The sequence below is a fragment of the Falco biarmicus genome, chromosome 1 (assembly GCF_023638135.1).
Source record: "Falco biarmicus isolate bFalBia1 chromosome 1, bFalBia1.pri, whole genome shotgun sequence".
In the NCBI taxonomy this organism is placed as follows: domain Eukaryota; kingdom Metazoa; phylum Chordata; class Aves; order Falconiformes; family Falconidae; genus Falco; species Falco biarmicus.
In genome coordinates this window covers 104,771,992-104,792,272 of record NC_079288.1, presented here as the reverse complement: position 1 = coordinate 104,792,272, position 20,281 = coordinate 104,771,992, and the positions used below count along the sequence as shown (strand labels likewise).

At 37.7% G+C, this 20,281-nt stretch overlaps 1 protein-coding gene across 13 annotated transcripts in view; it reads left to right on the top strand.

The window, feature by feature from the left end:
* Positions 1–20,281, top strand: part of CAMK2D (calcium/calmodulin dependent protein kinase II delta) — a 209,009-nt gene that overhangs the window by 26,161 nt on the left and 162,567 nt on the right. The window lies entirely within an intron of this gene.

The following is a 20,281-nucleotide window of genomic DNA, read 5'->3' as shown; positions in this document are numbered from 1 at the left end:
CCTTTAAGTGTACTCTGCTCCAGCTTTTGTACAGCCTGATATAGTGAATTCAGTTGGGCTGCTGCTATTTTGTTTAGATTTGTTGGTGGATTCCTGCGTCAGAAGAGCTTAGATCGTCCTGGTGGAACATGCTGCTTCTCCACTGAAAAAGCTGAAGGACAAATGCAGAGGAAATCTCAGTAAAAGTGGAGGGCTTTTTTTATTTATTTTGTTTTCACTGTGAGAGCTATCAGAGCTCTCTTTGGTAGTAGCAAGCAAAGCCTTACATGCAGAGCTTAAAGCTATTTGAGGATTTGATCCATTGATCTTGCTTTCTGCTAAGTTAGGATAGACAATTAATTGGCTGTAGAAACCTGATAAACTTCCAGTTGCTTAACAACGTCAAAGCAAACAATAGCTACCATGTGTTTTCTCTAAGCTTGTTTGTATTTAAAATAGCCATGAACATGTCAACTGGGGACATGAATAAAATGCTGTCCAGATAAACTACTTATATAATTAAATTAAATTGAATGTTAAATACTCATTTGTTTCATTTGATGATGTTGCATTGTGTAAACCTATTAATTTGGTTTCTGGGCAGCTGTTTCACCAACGCTGGGACCAAAAGGTCAACTTGAGTTTCTTTGTGGTAGTCTCCAGTTCATGTAAGCAAACATCGGATCAGATGTTAAAACGTTGCTGCAGTGCCAAAGGTGCCCAGACTTCAGAGGTTTTGCAAGTCTCCTGATAGGTTGAGAATGATGAAGAAAACGGATTGTTTAATAAATATTTGTTTTAGAATATTTTAGAATAAATAATATTTAATAAAATCTAGTTACATACATACTTCAGAGTAAATCAGCATTGTGTAATCAAACTATGGGTCGTGAATTAGAAGTATTATTGCTGTAAATAAGGCAAACGCTGATTGATGCAATGGGATTAGTGGGTTACAGACAGTTTTTTTGCATGGGGATTGCCAAATTGACTGCAAAACCTTGACATTATTTTATTTAAATAAAGGAAAACTAATCATAGAAACTTAAGCATAGCGCCTGTGCGGCTTAAAGCTTATACAAGAATTGAAAATTATATACAGTATTGAATCTCTCCATTATCTATGAACTGCTGCATGCAAAAGTAACGGTTTCTATACTCACCTGGATGGTCTTAAGGCAGTAGCCAGCAACTTGCACCTAGTTATGCATAGGAATGAGTTTCAGGCATGTGGTGGCATGCAGATGGTGCTTTAGTGTTCAGTTTCTGTTTTCACTTCCAGAAATGTTGGTTGGCTTGGTGCTGAAAAATTAGCAACCTCCAAAACAATCGCCCTAAAACCTTCTGAAGTTGTCTAAATTATAAAATAGGTGATGAAAAATTATTTCTGGCTTTGGAAGGGGTAAGCATTTTAACTCCGCTATTTAGATGGAGTAAGTGAGCCCAGACAATCAAATGTTGACAAAGAATATTTAAGACCTTATTTATAGTAGTATGTGCATACAAGAGTATTTAATAGGAATGTGAGCAAAGATTGGTTAGTTATGTGCAACTTAAGAGAAGTTGTATGTGCAAGTGAAAGTTCAGAACTACATAGGAGAGTTCAGGTGAGCTGGCCAGCCTTGTACACTCTGAGAACTTCAGCTTGTGACCAATTTATTCTTGGATTCATTAGTCTGGAGGAAGAAAAAAAATAGGTAACTATTTAATTAACAGAGTTATGTAGTGTTTCTTTCCTTTTGGATCAAGGGTTCCTTAACTGAAAGCAGACCAAAATAATATCAATTTTTTAGTACCAAAGTAGGTTTAAAGAATGATTATAAGTTAACCAAGAAAAGAATGTTAGATGAGATTCCAAGCCAGAGCAGTTTACCTGCAGTTGAGGTGTGTCATTTGTTAAGTTGTGAATTGGCTTGCATCTCAGATAGGGTTTTGGTTTGGTTTTTTTTTTTCTTCTTTTTTGAGTGTTATTTTTCTACTGTGGGTCATAAGCTAGGAATTATGGATCTTTAAACTTATATCCTTACTTGCTTTCTGTTAAGCTTATAAAGCAGTAGAATGATAGGACTGTTTATGGCATTTATCCAGATTTTTTCTAAAATTGGACATTTTCAAGAAAGTAATTATCAAAGGTCCTTTCTAGCAGCTTTGATCATTTAAACTTGTACAAACTACTGCATTTTAATCCAAACAACACATAAATGATTTTTTAAAATAAATCCTCTGTTATTTTACCAGTGTTATAAATGCTTATGTCAATATAATAAATATTTTTTAAAGGGTGGGGAGAGATGTAAATTCTATTTTTAATGTTTAAATGTAAATGCTAATCTTCCACTTACCCAAGAAATTGTTGGCTCGCTTAACAGCAAAATGCATGTGACTTATGAATTATGAACTGTTATAACAATCAATGGCTCCTAATTAATGCTTTAGTGTAAATGAGTTCTACTTAATTAATGTAGTTAAGTTTATGCAGCGTTGAAGGTCTCAGTAAGTTTGTTATTCATTGGTATTTTGTGGATCACTTAACCACTCTGTAATTGCGTACAAACATGTCATTAATTTTTCAGAAAGGTTTTAACTAGGTAAGGTTTTTTTGAAATGCTGAAGAACACCCTGATTAATTCAGTTTAACTGATGAGCAGCAGTTTATAGGTATACTGTTTATCTTAGTAATATTATGTTTTTGCGAAGGATTCATCCCTTTAGTTCATGCTAGCAATTGTAATGATTAATTTCTCAAATGGCCTTAAAGAATCTTCAACTAATATAAAAAGGGTCAGCAGTGTTCTTTTTTTCCTGTATGAATTTAAGGGGGCTTCCCAGAGGAAAGGCATGTTGGGCTGTTTTCAGTTAATACAGGTAGCAACTGAACAGTCATCTCCTGTTCAGCCTGTCTTGCTGAGGTGTTACTGCTAGATGTCAAACAAAACTTTCTGCACATTTTTCTAAGGAATAAAATGAACGTGGGTCAGTGTGATAGTGGCTGTTTCAGGCAAAGAATTTAAACGTGCAGCCAGAAAAGCGGTATCTTCTACGCAGTGAGGAATAGGACCTTTTTATGACACTGTAGCTTTTTGCTGGAAACAATCGGTATGTTGAACATTTATTGGCCTAGTTCTGGTCAAAACTGCTTGTTTTCAACGCATTACTTTCCATGGGCCTTGTGTGCAGTGGTCTGTTGCCAACATTGCACAACGTTTTGGTCTATTGTGCTTTTATTAGCAGAGTTGTTCATTTTTAATCTGTAGTTTATCTTTTCAGCTCTTCTTAGTGGTTTTCCCTCTTTGCCCTTTTAGTAGTTCATTTTCATCTTGTGCCAGAGTAAAGTGATCTGAATAATTTGATTAATTAGGTATATAAAATAAATCTATAATTAAATCAGTCACATCAGCTGACCATACCTCTCTATTAGTGTTTCTCTTTCACCTTTGTTGATAGGACATAATGCTGCATACTTTAAGTGATATTCTGACTGTGAATTATAATTAGCTAGGCCTTTTGGCTTTTTTTTTATTATTATTATTATTGTTGTTGGTTAACTTGTTTTACCATACGCAAATGAATGAATAGTACATTTTATTCCAGTTGAATGTTGGTCTTGCTACTTTTTAAATGAAAATTGACATCACTCTTTGAGTTATTGTATTGTTTTACAAGGGGAATTTCCTAGGTAATCAAGTTTGGATTAAAACACTTATTACAGGTCAACTGTACATGATTTTTTTTTCAATATAGTGGTTTACAATTACTTTGTAGCAGTTGAGACTTGTTTTCTAGTAATAACATTATATTGTATGGCACCAGATAAAACTCATCTTCTATACTGAAGCCTCTAGATATAAATAGAAGAGTTAATGTTCTTAATCTATAGCTGATGGTTGGCCAGTTAGCTGTTTAATCTCTCACCCCTCTGAAATCTAGGAAGTCCTTTTTTTGTGTGACATCCTCTGAAGTGCAAGGTTATGTTGAATCAAAGCTGAGTCCCTGCTTTGTCTAAACCTTGGTAACATTCATGTCATGTGTCTGGTGTTAGCCTCATAGTGCTGTACCTGGCTGCAGTGCTTCCTAGGAAAAGTGTCATTTTCCTGCAGTGGCTTTGTAAATGAGTAGAGTGTTAATCAAAGATGTGAAGGGGAAATCCCTGCCAGTGTGGCTGGAGAAACAATATACATGTGTAGACAGGCACATACACTTTTCATTCATGAAACACTTTTAAGTCTGTATAGTTTTACTTTTTTATACTTCTCTTGAAATAGATGCAGTTTAGTTGGGAAGATCATCAGAATGGGTAACATGTCAAACTGCTTCTCTTAAGGGGACTATGAAGCTATGAACTTGCAATACTTAGTAGTTGAATTACTTGAGTTTCAAGATGTATCATCCCTGAGGCAATCCTGTTTTTTTCCTCCCTCTCTTTCTTAACTGAAGTTAAGTCTAATAATTACTAAAAGAGATTGTATTACTTCAGTGAAATGACAGCATGCAAGGTGTGGTCAGCAATTTATGTGCTAAATAAGCTTGTTTCCTGCTTCAACTTGAGACCTTCAGGGTGCACCTGGTGCTGGTGATGTTACTTTTTTGAGACAATGCTTATTGGAAGCGTGACACAGGAAATTTCTGATTTAAAATAACTTTTTATTTTGCAAGGCAGCTTACAGCTGAGGTATTCCATATGTCTGAAAGATGATGCATTGCTGACAGCAGTCTCTCTCAGATTAAGTGTTCTGACACCTGGTGTGGTGGGCTTAGGGGTCAGTCATGAGTAGATTCAAAGGCTGTTGAGAGGTGAGCTGAGGAGAATGGATCGCTTCGTTTTCCTTGCTGGCAAAAAGCTGAGTTCCTTGTGGTTGTGAAATTAAACTGGTTGTAATTGCTGCGAAGTACTACCTTCTCTTCCTTAGGATGAGAAATGGGAATGGGGAACAGAAACAAAGAGGAAGAGCTGTGCAAACTCTGATTTTGCCACTGATGCCTAGAAGCTTGTGACACGAATAAAAAACTTGTCACAAAACGCTATTTCATACATCATGTGATAACTTGGAAATGTGACACATCTTTGCAGCATCCTTGGAGAGGGTGATATTCTAGGAATGAATGTACTTGAAAATTCAGCTGGTTTTGATACCACAGCATTACAAATGTTGTTTATTGTACATGTACTGGAAAGAATTGGGCACATAATGAAGTAATTCAACACCCTGGTGGAGGAATGCTGTTGTGCATTTGGATTAGTCTATAAATAATCATTGGTTGGATTTGATTGCATAGAGCTGATCATTAATCTCCAAGAGGCACTATGGTATTTTTTTTGTCAACTGTCTTCTGACCTCACCAGTCATACCAAAATAGAAGTGTATTTTTCATTAGCTTTTTTGATTAGAAAAAAATGTTTTCAGATCAAAGAGAATCTGAAACATAATAGGTTTTCATTTAGGACTGATTTCTCAAAATTTTCCCAGTTGCCTCTCCCGTAATATCAAAACACATCCCTGAATACCCATATGGGTGCTTTCCCCCCACAATTAAATGCACTTTTTCAGAATGCTCAGTAGTGGAAGCAAGGATCTGTGAGGATTTCGGCACCTTTGACTATTATCTGTGGATGACACTGTCTATGTGATGGAGTCCTGAAATCCTGTTTCTCTCTCTGTGCTTTAACATGACTTCAGAAATTTCTAAAGTCTGTCTAGTTTTACAAGTGTTATATAGCCATGTGTAACAACAGTAAAAGGAAGATGCTCAGGAGAGCACAGGAAACCACCTCTCTTTTGATCTAGCCCTGAAGGACCAGTGAAGCTGCTTTGAAGCTGTTGCCCTGCTTTAAAAATACTGCTCTTCTTTCCTGAAGCTGGGGCAGGAGCTGTTTGCAGTTTTGGTGAGCAATCCTTTCTCTTTTAGGTCTTTGTGCAGTTTGTCTCCATTCTCTGCTTTTTTTTTTTTCTCTCATCTGCCTGTCCACATTTGTAATCTTCACTGAATCTTTTTTGTGGGATTGCATTTATTTATTTTTTTAAAAAACTACATTCCTAACTACTGAGTATTACCTGAAGCTCAATAAAGTTAGGCAGACCTGTCACATACAAGAGCTGTCAGTGGCAGTAGGAGAGTAAAACCATTTTCAGGAGAGTGACCACATATTGTCCATTTTTTCCTTGTCAGTACAGCGGGGTAAGAAGTTGTGTATCAGTCATGGTACAGTGCAGGAAGTTTACACTGTACATGTTGGGAGTGTTAATTTAATCAAGGGAAGTATGGCTAGGTAAGGCAACTGCACGGTGCACAAATGGAGTGAGGCTGACGTGATGTAGTTTCATGGTAATACTTGATGAGCACTCGTGACCAAGCTGGGTACATTGAGTCAGCTAGCCGTGCAGTGCTTTGTCCTGGAAGTGCTTCAGATCACTCTTCGGTCATTTAATGTGGCCAGCAGGGTGAGAAGCGTTATTTTGTAACAATAGGTAGCTATGATTCGTTATTTTTCAATTGGAGTACTGTAAGGGGATTTGAAAGACGTTGCATTTAAAATTGCATGTCTGGAGTTTATTTCATCTTTCAGTATTTAAAAAATAAGAGAATAACTACTCTTAGTGGTTCACCAGTTAGTTATGATTCCCACATCTCCCTCTGAATACTCTTAACTTGGCACGTTTGAAGTTGGTGAGAGTAATTTGATTAATATTAGTTTTGAATAAGGCATGTTAATCAAGAATGCATTTCAAGAGGCAATAATACCTCTCTGCTGCTTTGCACTCCTGTTTTTACTGCAGGGAATTGCATTTGAATTTTTTTGTCTGATTTTATGTGCATCAATAGTAAAAATACTGGCCTGATTCCCTGTGTTACAAGGTGTCCATTGCAGAGAATGTTCTTTGCAGGCAGAAATACACAAACACAGTTTAGTTTGCTGAAGATTTTTGTTGTTGGTAATCATACAACTTGATTTTTGTATTCTGGGACAAGGTGTTAGTTCTGCTACAAAGACTGCATGGATATAGAAGCCAAGGGAATCTAAGTTTTGTTTGTTATTTTTATTAAGCTCTTCTCAAAGTAGGTTCAAGGCACTAAAATAAAATGTGCCAGAGTATCAGCATTGTTACACTACTGAGTAGATTGCTATCCTGGTTATACTTAACACAGATGGTTACTGGCTTGAATACCTTATTTCTGGCATTAAATATTGAATTTATTAATTGGCATTTAAGTTATGAGCATGAAGTTAAATCCAAATTTAGATTTTCAAATCTGTGACTTTTCTTCAGTTTGAGATTCCACATTTGTGTCAGCAGTAGTCAGGTTTGAAAAAACTGTAAGTTGTTTGCAGTATTTGTGAGAGTCAAGTGCATATATAGGCACTTGACCAGTGTGAGCCATATGTATGCTTTTGTAAGTACTTGTCATACTTTATAGATCTCTGCCTTGAGAATAACTGTCTCTAATTGCTTATGCTTATGACTGAAATTTGTTGCAAGTTTTGAAGTAATTACTCCTAACATTTATAAATGAAACTTGAATGGTGTGGGAGTCACTGTGTATGCGAGCACTTGAATGTATTGCCAGGAGTTAGTCTGTCAGTGTGCCTGTACGAAGCTGCAAATTCCACGTGTTCTGTGAACTTCCACTGACTGCAATGTACATTATATACTTTTCATAATGTGTTTTTAACTATGTCATGGACTACACTCCGTATGGTGCTCAGAGAAAATGCTGAGGGAGTGGAGGGAAGGTGTCACTGAATGGTTCTTTTTTGGAACCAGTAAGTGAGTATAGTAAAGAACGTGGCAGAACCCCCCAAAGCAGTAAGAAAAAGAGCAGCCTCCTTCTCCAATTTTTTCACCCTTAATTTTGGATGGGTAGGTATCAAATAAAAAAAAAAAACTTAATTGGAAAAACTTGATTTTGCGAGTGAAAATTTTGAGGCTAACTTGGAGATTTATTTGGCAAGAGCAGAGTAGAATGTTAAGAGCAGTTTGTGGTTCAGAATGATGGAAGGAGCAGGAGAAAGGGAGCAAGAGGGGTGGTATAACCCAAGATACTGGAGAACGGTGCTACATAAGGATGCTGAATGTGTGGTGAGATTTTGATGTGCATTTGGTGGTATTTTTGTTCTTAAATCTCCCTCTTGTGATTTCAAAAGTAGTGGGTGTTGGGTTTCATAGATCACTTGCAAAATATCTAACTTGCCTATATATAATACTGTGTTCTAGAGTAAAATAATCAACCCAAGAATCTATGAGGGCTCAGTTATTTTTGAAATGAGACTGAAACATCATAGATATTTTAGTGTCTCCCTTGCTGTAAGTGATGTCTCTGCCCTGGCAACTCAAAACCGTACATGTTTTCTATATCAGAATGCTTGGCAAGGGCTGTGACCATCTATTTCCCTTGATTCTCTTTTTAGTTTCATTTGCTTGACACTTCAAGCTGTGAGTGCTTACAAGTCCTACTGAAGTGTTTCACTGCTTCTGTTTCAGCCTTCCTGGTGTATTTAAAATGTTCCTATGGGTATATAGCTACTTGAAAACACAAGCCTCATTAACACATTTTTGTTTTGCTTTTTGACAAAGCAATTGCATATTTAAGTAATGTGCTACTCGCAGCCAAGCTGCTAATTTTCATAATCTATCAAAGATACTTTGGTAAAAATAAACATGCCTTTTAATATTAAAAGATGAATTTCTAAAGCTGTATATGGTGGGTGGCAGCTTCTTGAAACACTTTGCCTACACCTGAAGCTGTAAAATGGTTCTTTTCAGGAGCACTGTTTCTGAGTTCAGGCTTCTAAGTCACTGGAGTTGGGAAATTTTGTATTTGATTGCAGAAATCACACATTCACGAATACTACAATCGAATGGTTTTAGTATAGAAACTCCAATGTTGAGAGTGGTGCAGCCTTACTTAAAATATAAGTTACTTAAGTTGCTGCTTTGGGAAAAGCATTTATTTTATTGCAAAACAATGAAAAAAGTAGGAAAGAAGTGTCACAGTGTTGCCAAAACTGCATTTACACTAGGGTTGCTGAAAATACCTTTAAATTAATGTATTTTTTTTGAAGGACCACTTCGTGCCATAGGCAGTCTTAGTAGTTTGTGTCACTGAAATAATTCAGCTTTGCAGTTGTTCTTTTTATTTTAAGTTTTTGCTTGAGTTTTTATAATTTCCCTGAGAGAAGCCTTTCTTGTTTAAATTCTTAATGGCCAGGCCTTCAAGTAAGATTGTGTGTTACTATGTATGTCTACTATGATATGAAAACAGTGGTGTCAGGGTGGTGGTGGGGAAATGTTTGTGTTAGTCTGTGTGTGTCTTGTCTCCTTTTAATTTTTTTATATACATACATATATAAGCCTAGTTTCTTCCTGGATTTTATGATTTAGATATTGTCTTCATGTTTGCCAGTGAACTGAATCAAAAGCTTTTGCAGGCCTTTTCAAAATTAGAAGAGACTGAGATACTTCACTGCATAGTATACATTTAAAAGACAGTGATAATTGTCTGCATGTGTAGCTTTCTGCAGTTCTTTCTTAATGTTTCTCAAAAGCCGTTTGTCTGAAGTGATTTTAAAGTTTGAAGAAGTAATCTAGATTTTATTATCCATAATTAGTTTTGGTCAAATCTCTGCAATAACTGGGGAGGAAGCCCGTTACCTGGTTAAACCTATGTGTATGTCATGTTGGTGCTGAAGCCTGATTCTAAAAGGGTTGTTCGGCGTTGTTAGCTGGGGCAACAAGAAAACCAATTTTACTAAAGCTGGGAAACTTGCTGTACCAGATGGTCGGAACAGACTTAACGTTCTTCTTTAGTCCAACTAAGTGGATTTGTGGAATTTGCTATCAGTGAACTCTTAAGTTGTGGGATGGGTTTAGTAACAAGTTATCAGACTGGTGCTAGATAACTGGAGAGTATCTCTTTCGCTGAAGGCAGTTGAGAGTATTTAAGCTTATACAATGAAAAGTCAGTTTCACTGTGGATGCAGAGAGTCTGTAATGCCTGATAATACTCTCTTTAAGGCTGCTTCATCTCTAGCTCGAGGTGCGTAGGTGATGTGGCAGCCATTCAACAGTTACCACTTTAGCACTGCAGTCAAGCAGTTTTTAGATTTGTTCATATTCCCTGTGCTTTTAGCACGCCTGTGGTTTGCTTTTGCCTTTTTTTTGCCTGCTTCTGACATTCCAGTTAACACTTACCCTTGCTCAGTCATTTTGTCTTTGTAAATTCCACATCTCTAGCCGTTTCATAGCTGTATCACTGTGATGTTTTAAAAAGCACTTAAAAGAGTATTTTCAAGGTTGACTTTCAGGGTTTTTTTTCTACTGTAGTTAATTGTTATAAAGTACAAATTACTAGATGTCTGTATCCATTACTTTCTGAGAGCATGGCATTCCACACTGAAAAACAAATAAGACTATAGACTGAAAGCTTTTTCCCAGGGAAATTCCACTGTGGTGAGAAAAGACTTTATAGGCAAATAGCTTATTCTATCTCAGTTGAGAGTAAATGCTTCAATGTGTAAAGCGTTTGGGTTTTTTTCTTGCTCCTGGGTTGAAAACAGCTTCTGGGTTTTTTTCTGGAGGGATGGGCGATGGGGGTTTGTTCTGTTCTGTGTCTAGTACTGGAGCTGTGAAACAGTTGCAGGCTCTCGGTTCTGGATTACACTAAAACCTGGAGAGTTGAGGAGAGGCAAAGTTCAGGTTACTGTTAAACTGTAAGAACAATGAGCAAGGCAGAAAGATTATCACTCAGCTTGCCTCTGGAGATCTCAACGTTGAATTTGCTGTTTGTGAACTGAGGAAAAATAGTTATAGAAATTGGTGATGCTTTCAACCTGGAATTTTGCTAATTTTTAATTATGAGTAAAACATTATGCTTTGGCTTCAAGTAAATTTTGATTGCATTCCATGGCACTATTAGGTTGTTGAAACGTAGTTCTCTGAAAATTTTAGCTATAGTCTTCCGCTAGTCTGTGTTGTTCCACTGTGTCTTCAACACAGTCTGTCTTGGTTTTCCTCATCATTGAAATGCAGATAATAGCTGTTATCTGTAGAAAAGGATTGTTTTGGTTGGGGTGGTTTTTGTTTGATTGGTTGGGGTTTTTTTTAATAATAAAGGAAGTAGCTTGTCATAGTATTAGCAGAGGAGGAATAAAGGACTAGTATATTTTGCAAAATGGAACACACTTTCAGCAGTTTTGTTAAAAGTAGACTGCTTAATTTTTTATCTGTGTTATTCCTTCCTATCACCAATATTTTCAGTTACTATATAGAAACTATATTAAAAACTATCAGTGTCTAGAAGAGTATTTTGATAAATTATTCTGTATTATTGTAATCTGGAAAAACCTTTAACTAGCAGGAAGCAAGTGCTGCTCTTTATGTAGCTTTCCTAATGAACCTTAAAGGTTCTCTTCAGACAGATCTGAATTTGTTTTGCCTCTGTATCCACAGCTGATTATATAGTACTTCTCGTGAAGCAGTGATTTTTATTTTTTAACTTGCATATAGGATTATTTATGAATGTAGAACAGAGATTTCTAAACACAGAGAAGTAGACGTATGCCCAAAGACTGTAGCTGGGAAAGGGAAGCCCTAGGAATGGGATACCAAATTGTGCTTTGGTTTTTATAAACCTGTTCCAGCTTGAGAAGTAAGAGGAAGATGCAAATCTTGCACCTGAAATCTGTCACTTCACAGAAGAGCTTTGCTATCTGTCTAGCTCACAGATTGCTGAAAATACGATAGTATTTTCAATTTATCTTGAGAAACTGGGATCCACATAAGTAGTAGCTTTCTCATTTTGAGAGATGCTTTCCCGAACTTTATTTTGTAGAGAAATTAAAAGTTAAGTTGATTGTGACTCTTTCCTGATATAGGACATCAGGTTATTTACACAGATACAGAAAGCAAGTCAGTTTGCAAATAGATTGTACAATAAGTGCTTTGTAGCATATGGGAGGGCTTACTGGTTTTGCATTGAAAACCAAAAGACTGAAGCTTAACTTCCATATATTTAAACCGGATTTGCTGTAAAACTGCACAGTAAACTTTAGTGGCCTTTTTACTAGACTTTGTACTCTTATTCTGTAGGGACTGTGATTTTCTTGGCCTGTAATGATTAATGGAACGTGACAGAAAATGAACAGCATCTCTGAAAGCCTGGCAAAAGTATTTCTGCTATTTTTACATGACCTTTGCAAAGGTGAGGTCTTAATGTTTCTTTAGTAAAGTGACAATACCTAATTATTTTTGCATGCTGGTGTAGTTTCTTTCACAGCTCTGTTGAAATAGTCAGTGTGACCATTTTAAGGCTAGCTTGACTGGGAACAGCCGGGGGGTCAGGAGTGAGGGCAACTGTGCCCAAAACCTTGAATGAAATGTAGCAGAAGCTAATATTCAGAATTCACGTAGTAGCGTAATTTGGACATCACAGATGATGAGAAATGTTTATGCTGCAGAATGAGATACTTGCTAGTAATAGAAGAGTCAGTTTCCTGCTTGTGGCTTTTTAAAGTCTGAAGAATAGCATTTACAGTCTAACAGAAGAGTAACTACTTTTCCTCTCCAGTTTCTGTCTTCCTGCTAGCCTTCAGTGCTGGCAGTATATACATCAACGTACTATCAGCCTGTATCTCAGACATGAGAGTCATTAACACTGTTCGTGTGCCGGCAACCCACAAAATTTAAGATATGTCAGTGTTAGGAAAAGGTTCTCCCCTCCCACCCCCCTTCAATAATTCAGCTAGCTCTCTTGAGCCATACATTGCAGTACAAAAGACAGAGCAGGTAATTTCCCTCTCTCTTCAGCCTAGTGTGTTTCTGTTACTTGAAACAAAGCATGACTGAGTTTCAGTGCTTCAGCTGGCTTGCTGAACTTCAGCTACGGCTCGCCTGTGTGAGGGCTGGAAGCGTAATTGTGGGCATGGAACAGAAAGTCTAACTGCCAGCTTGTGTTCCTGTACGTTACTTTTTGTGTTTAGGTATTCACAACATCCCCATGCCTTTTGTGTTTTTTGTGGTTTTTATTTTGTTCTGTTTTAAACATTAAGGAGGAAGCGTTCATGGATTGGGATTTTAATTGCTTTATTACTTAATTCTCCAGTAGCACAGAACACTAATTTAAAATAGCGGAACACTAGTTTGTTTTTAAAGGCAAGACTGTCTCTCTGCGCACATGGGCTTGTAAAAGAAGCCTCTATTCATGTGGGAATTTTTTTCCTTCTTTTAAGTCTTCTTTGATAATATTATAGATTTAAAGGTTGGGTTAGTTTTTTATTCTCAGTAGGAATCTTTTTTTTTTGTGTATTTCTGCTGCTGATGACTGGATATATTTATTTCTTCAAAGGCCAAGACAATAACATTGTGTTGTCATTTTTTTCTTAGTGGTTAGTGCACACTGAAGAAACTTCTAAGTGTAACTTCATTTTAGCAGCCATGTGACAATCTTACGTCACAGTGGCACCGGCTTTGGTTGTAGCTTTATCCACAAGGTTGTATAAAGAGACAAAACCAAGGAATCTTTTGTAAGAGAAAAATCTTCCTGTAGCATGTTGTCTTATTCCTGTATGCCTGATAGTTGCACAGGTCACCAAATTTCACCGGTATCTTTGGATTGCATTTTAAAAAGAAAAGTAGCAATTGAGGAAATTCTCAAGTGAGTTAAAGCAGAAATAAAACCAATCAAGATAAATGAACAAAGTGTTGCTTCAAAACTTCCAATTAAAATTAAAAGGCAACAGAAGGGTTTTTACAAACCCTGTGGGAGGAAAAAGTGAAAGCAAGCCATGTTCAATAAATCTTTTAGGCTAGCCTAAAATACATGGAAGCAGTTTACTTTGCGTATGTGCTGCTTTTTACATTACACTACTGCTGCTTCAATTGATTCTTTAAAAAAAAAAAAAAAAAAGGCAGCAGCTTCATTACTGGCTGCCTGTAACTGGGTCCCTTAAAGAGAGAGGCAACAAAATAGATGATTTTTGGTATCTCTCTGTGTTATGTATGTGTGCTACCTCTGGAGCCAGTTTGTGATGCTGAACAGCCTTTTGGCAGCACAGATATTGATATTGTTATGGTAGAAGCCAGATTGTAGGATGCTTGAGTGAATTTTAATTAGATGGGAAACAACTACAGGAGCCAAGTTTCTGTAGCATGACTCATAATTTGCTTGCCATGGACCAGTTCCATCAGTGATACTCTCCCAGAGTAATGACTACAGTGTCTGGCCCTCTGCCAAGGAAGGGTGCAAGGATCTGGCTTTGTGTGTTTACTGAGGGGCCTATTGGCTCTTTTCTGAGTAAGAGCTCCTCTAAAACTCTTACAGTTTTAAAATATCTGCCTTTTGAAGAGTGTTTGTCCCTGTTCAGGACTAAACTCGGGAATGTACAGATACCAGTGGACATTGTTGTGGAAGAGATAATTGTGCTACTAATATTTCCAGTGGTAATCAAGATTTTGGTGCTCTGTCATACCTCCATGCCACAGTTGGATTCTTAGTGTTTACCTTACGTAGCACAAGTTTTACGTGCAGTGTTACACATGTGAGAGCTGGGTGGATGAAGACTGGAGACAACTGTGTTCATACATGATGCGTAATAACCTTGCACACAGTTTAGCAATAATACAGGTTGTGAGTCAGACTTCAAGAATGTGGAAGTTAGGCAATTCAGAGTAATGTTTTCCATGGCACTATCGCTCAATCCTGCTGCATAGCGTAACGGAGTTTGTTGTTTTCATTATGTAGAAGTGAAAAGGTGGTGCAAGGAGTCTGTTTAGGATGTGCAAACTGTGAAAGCTGCTTTAGCCCTAGTGTTTTAAAGTTACCTCTAACTTGAAGTGTATCTGGGCTAGACTGATGGTACACAACATACTAGCGCTTCCTCAGTGTAATACTTTATTATCATCGGTACATTCATTTAAGTGAACATTTGGAGTGAAGATGGAAACAGAGACCTCCCTTTTTAAAAGGAAATTTTCTGCTTCTTTGCAGACTTGATATTCCCCTGCAAAAAAGGGAGCAGATTGCAGAGGAAAATCTGGTCGGCTGTATTTGTGGTAGATGGTCTTGCATGTTGTATTCAGTAGGTGCAACAGTAAGTACCAGAAATCAGTATCTGTCCACACCTCGTCTGGGGAGGTGAAGGTTTTTCTGCTATCAGCCTAATCCTGGTCTCCTTGACAGCAAGATTCTTGCCATGATGGGCATCCTATTTAGCTACCACATAGCTTGCTTTTGCATGTAGTTACCCAAGCAATCAGAAAATGGTATGATGTGTAAAGGTGTGGAGTGGTTACAATTAAATTGGGAATCTGAGCAGGAAGTTCATGGCAGATTATTAAGGGTGTTATTAATAAAATAAAAATTACCGAAGCAGTAAACTTCTTTGCCTTCTTAACATGGGAAACATCTACTAGGTTGCACAAATGGAATCTTGATATACCAGGAGGTAAAAGGGCTTTAGGAATGTATGTGCTCTTAATTAGTTCCTGTGGTGGCATTAAATGGATAGTTGTCTTTTGAAATGGGTGAAGAGCTTGGTTTAATATCAATCCAGACTTTGGAACCCTCTCCGGGAAATGTTTACAATTGTTCATTCAAAGAATGAGGATCATGATCTCCATTTGTATTTGAACCTTGTCTTTGAAGACACGGAAGCCAAATGTTCATAACAATCAGTTGGTGTGGGATACCCAGCATTTAGGCTTTCTTCATGCTGAAGGCTCACAGAATCATAGGATGGCTGAGGTTGGAAGGTACTTCTGGAGGTCATCTGATCCAATGTCCCTGTTCAAGCAGGGCCACCTTACAGCAGGCTGCCCAAGGCTGTGTCCAGATGACATCTGAATAGCTCCAGAGATGGAGCCTCCACAACCTTGCTGGACAACCTGTACCGGGTCTTGGTCACCCTCACACTAAAAGTGTTTTCTGATGTTCAGAGGGAATGTCCTGCAGATCAACATTCTTGTCTAACTTGGTGTCACCTGCAAACACCTCTTCATCCAGACCATTGAGAAGGATACTAAATGGGACTGGCCCCAATACTGCATCCTGGGGAATACTTGTGACTAGCTGCCAGCTGGATGTAACTCCATTCACTGCCACTCTTTGGGCTCAGCCATCCAGCCATTTTTTTTTTCCCAGCATAGAGTACACCCGTCTAGGCCATGAGCAGCCAGTTTCTCTAGGAGAATGCCGTGGAAAATTGTGTCAGAGGCTTAACTAATGTCTAGGTAGACAACTTGCACAGCCTTTCCCTCATCCACTAGGTTGGTCACCTTCTCATAGAAGATCAGGTTCGTCAAGCAGGACCTGCCTTTCATAAACACATGCTGAATGGGCCTGATTGCCTGGTTGTCCTGTGTGTCCAATGTGATGGCACTCAAGATGATCTGCTTCATAACCTTGCCCAGCACCGAGGTCAGACTGACAGGCCTGTACTTCCCTGGATCCTCCTTCTGGCCTTTCTTGTAGGTGGATGTCGCTTCCCTCATAGAAGAAGTGATCCAGTGCCTTCATCATCTTTGTGGCCCTTCACTGGACTCTTGCTGAAGGCTGCTTAGCTCTCCTTTGCTGAGGAGCCCACAACTGGACACAGCAGTCCAGGTGTGGCCTCACAAGTGCAGAGTAGAAAGGAGAGTCTGTTAATTGAAGGCTTTATTGTATAAGCTAACTTCCTATCACAGACTGGTTCTCTCAAAGGGCAGTATAAAAAATACTGCCACAGGTTTCTCTGTCCTCAAAACTGGAATACGTCCAGCTGTGTTACAGGCAGTGGAAGGCACTAAAATACAGATTTGGTTTCGAAAGCAGTGAGCTGTATTGGGAAGAAGCAGAAATTGCTGAGGTTTGCTTTTATGCATTATCAGTGTGCTTTCTGTGTCAGTTCTCATGGATGTCAGAAGAAGGGGAAGTGCTGTTGTCCTTTTTGTATGCTGAACTCACAAAGCCTTTGCATCTCCCAGAGACTCATACTGGCTGTGAGCTCTTGGAATTAGCTGAAAGGGCTATGGGCAAATAGTATACGAGTAATGAATTTCTGTTTTATAAACTTGGTATAACAGTGGTACTATTTCCCCAGTGGTTTGCCAGCAATTTAATTAGAAGTGGCAGTTTTAATTAAGTAACAAAACTGGAAGCTGGGTTATTTCCCACCTCCAGTTCCCTTACCTCAGTTTTAGAAGAGAAAGGCTTTTTTCTACAGTAGGTTCAGTTAGTGGAAAACTATATATGGTAAGTAGAATATTCAGCTGTACCATGGAAACCACATTAAATTTGGCTCTTTAATAATAGAGGTACATAACATTCATAATTTAAAGTATTTCCGCTGAATAACTTCTTCAGCAGATCATAGAAAAAACAATGACAATACCAGAGGTTGATACTTAAAGGGAATGGGAATTGAATAAAACACCAGTTTTTCTTGTTGGAAATGATCTCTATGTAGTGAAGAGTTTTTCTGCTGAGTAAATTGAAATCTTTCCATTTTATTGTCAGTGTTCAGGTGTAGTTTGGGCAGTGTTTTTTGGGGAGGGTTGTTGAGTGTTTGCTTTTTTTACCAGAGCCCTGTGCTGTGATTCTGTTCAAAACCATACCTGTATCGGTGATCAAGGTTTGCCAATAGAACACCTGGCACATACCATCTCTAATCAGAATAATAAAATTCCTGACTTAAAGTGACAGCGTGAATATGCTGAACAAATCATGTTGCTGTAAATATATTTAGAGAAAATAGGTATATAAGAACAATCAGGCTAATTAAATTCAATAATTTCCTAATTATATTTATTACTTGTTGTCTTTTCTAATATCAGTACAATACTATGCAATGATTACCATGTAGATATTCCTGTTTTATCTTGTCAGACAGCTAATATCAATGATATTCCAGTTTTACCCTTTCAGATAGTGTAATATTCCAGAGCGTCCAAATGCTGGCACAGTGACTAGTATTAGCTGTCTTCCCTGGGGCCTTTATTTACAGAAACAAGGGATAAACATTATCTAGAATGGCCTGTTGACTGGGTTTGTTTTATCCCTGAAAGCTGTTGTGGTTTTAAAAGGTTGATCATATCTCTAATACTAAACATGTACCAGGGATGAACTTGACACCCATGAGAAACTGAAATGCATCCTGTTATTTTACATAGTGGGATTATTGGGTTTTTTTCCTTTTGACAGCTTTTCCTCACAGTTCCCTTTCTCTCTTGTGCTCCCTGTAGTCTAGGATCTTCTTATTTTCCCAAGGCAGAGAATTCTTTACCCTGTTTGTTTTGCCAACAGAGAGATAACCCAGTTCATAGTGTTTCCTAAGAAGCTCAGTAGCTAGGGAAAAGGCTGGCAGCTTGGGAATTAACACTACATGTGCAAATACCCAAGTGTTAGTTGCCTTAATAGTGGGGAAAAAGCTTAAATCCCTTTAGGCAGTTTTCATGCAACTACTGACCATTAAAGAGGATAGCTTGCCTCATGGGACTTTGGGCTTGCAGCACTAGCTGGCTTAATCTGGTGCAGGATTTCTATATGCTGCCAGTTCTTTTGATTATCTTCTGGACATAATGTATGGCACAGAGTGCAGAAGCTAATGAAAGCACACGTTTAAGGAAGAAATCTTGTTTACACAATAAACCCCAGAAATTTGTCAGCAAAGTTTAAATATCTGGTAATGCTTGCTTTTACTTTCAATTTGTGGGTGTTTTAAAAATTCCTGCCATTCTATTAATACCAAAAAATCAGAGACAGAACTCTCCAATTCTTGGTTTGGAGTTTGAGAAAGCAGGCATTCCTTATTTTCAGCACCAGATGCACAGGAGATAAATTCTGCCCAATGTGCATACCGACTTTGTTCACTGTTTATCTTTATACAGCCAATCTATATAAATTAATGAAATTTCTGAGAAATTATTAGCATATTCATTAAGTTCCAAAACTACTTATATCTACACTCTTACTATGCATGTGTGGCCTGATGAGTAGGGGGTCCTCTGGTGGTAGTTTGTGACATCTTCATCCTCTTCTTCATCATCTTCCTCTTCTTACCCTTCTCATGGCCTTCTCTTCTTCTGGCTCTGTTTCAGCACTCTTGGCTCATGTCTTGGCTTCCGACTGGTTCTTATCTACTTAGTAGCTAAACTACATAATGCAGTGTTGTACTGCTCAGCAATGCCATGGATACATTAGTTGCAACATTTACAGTTAAGCACACTGGTAAAATGCCTCCGGTATCACTATCCTCACCTTAATTTAAAAAAAGAAAAGCATCAGACTTACTTGCCTAAGAGCATATTCATTCACCGTCTGTAAAAAGAGTGAAATGATGGCAGCTGTTGAATCGGGCAAGGTTAGGTGTGAATATCTTACTGAAATAAAACAAATTAGGAATGAGGAAGCAAAACACTTGGAGGATTTAGGCATTTATCCTTTGTTTTGGGTATTAGAGGCTTTTGTGTTTCCATGGTTCAGTCAGTTACAGTGGGTGGGTTTGCATTGGTGTTAGAAAATAAAACTGAAAGAATATCAGATGTATTCAAACTCTGGGACGGAAGTCTAGGTTATTACAAATTAGACCACTAACCTTCAAAAACGGATTCACCAGTTAGTGGTGACCGAAATTACTGCGGTGGCACTTTAACAGTAATCCTCTGAGATGTATTTTTGTTATGAGAAAAGACTCCATTTGGGTACATCTTTTATGCAAGACTAATAGTTTTTTGGGATTTTTAAAAAATTGGTTTTACAAACTCTCAGTGAATTGAGTTACAAGAAAGTGATTCTAAAAATAACGTCAGTATGATCTACTTTCAAAATAAGGCCATACTATATAGCTTGGAGATCATGGCATCAGAATTCTGGTATCAAAGATTGGTGTAATATAAAGCTTCAAATGGTTAAAACCTGTTCATGCACGTGGTATGTGAGGCGATTTGCTATTCTTATGAGCAAATACATAGCAACTTGGCAGAGCAGAAAAAATAATATAGTGGGTTAGTCATAAACCACTTCTTCGTTTTAATATAAATTAACAGAAGGCGAATAATCAAATTACAATTTAATGTGGAACTCTTTTTTGAGTTTATTACTGTTTTAGCTTTTTGTGGGCCATGTAGAAATAAATACTTACTTTACGTGTGGCTTGCTATTTGGTAAATACTGAGGTTTAGTTATTACGATATTTTTACTAATGCAATAGTATCTTTAGTCCTATAGTACTGGCACAGCCTACTGTTATTTTCATAGAAATATTCCTGTAGGCATGTGCTTATGTATTCTTAGCCTTTCTTTTTGTTATGAAAAGCTTTGACTTTGATGTGCTTAA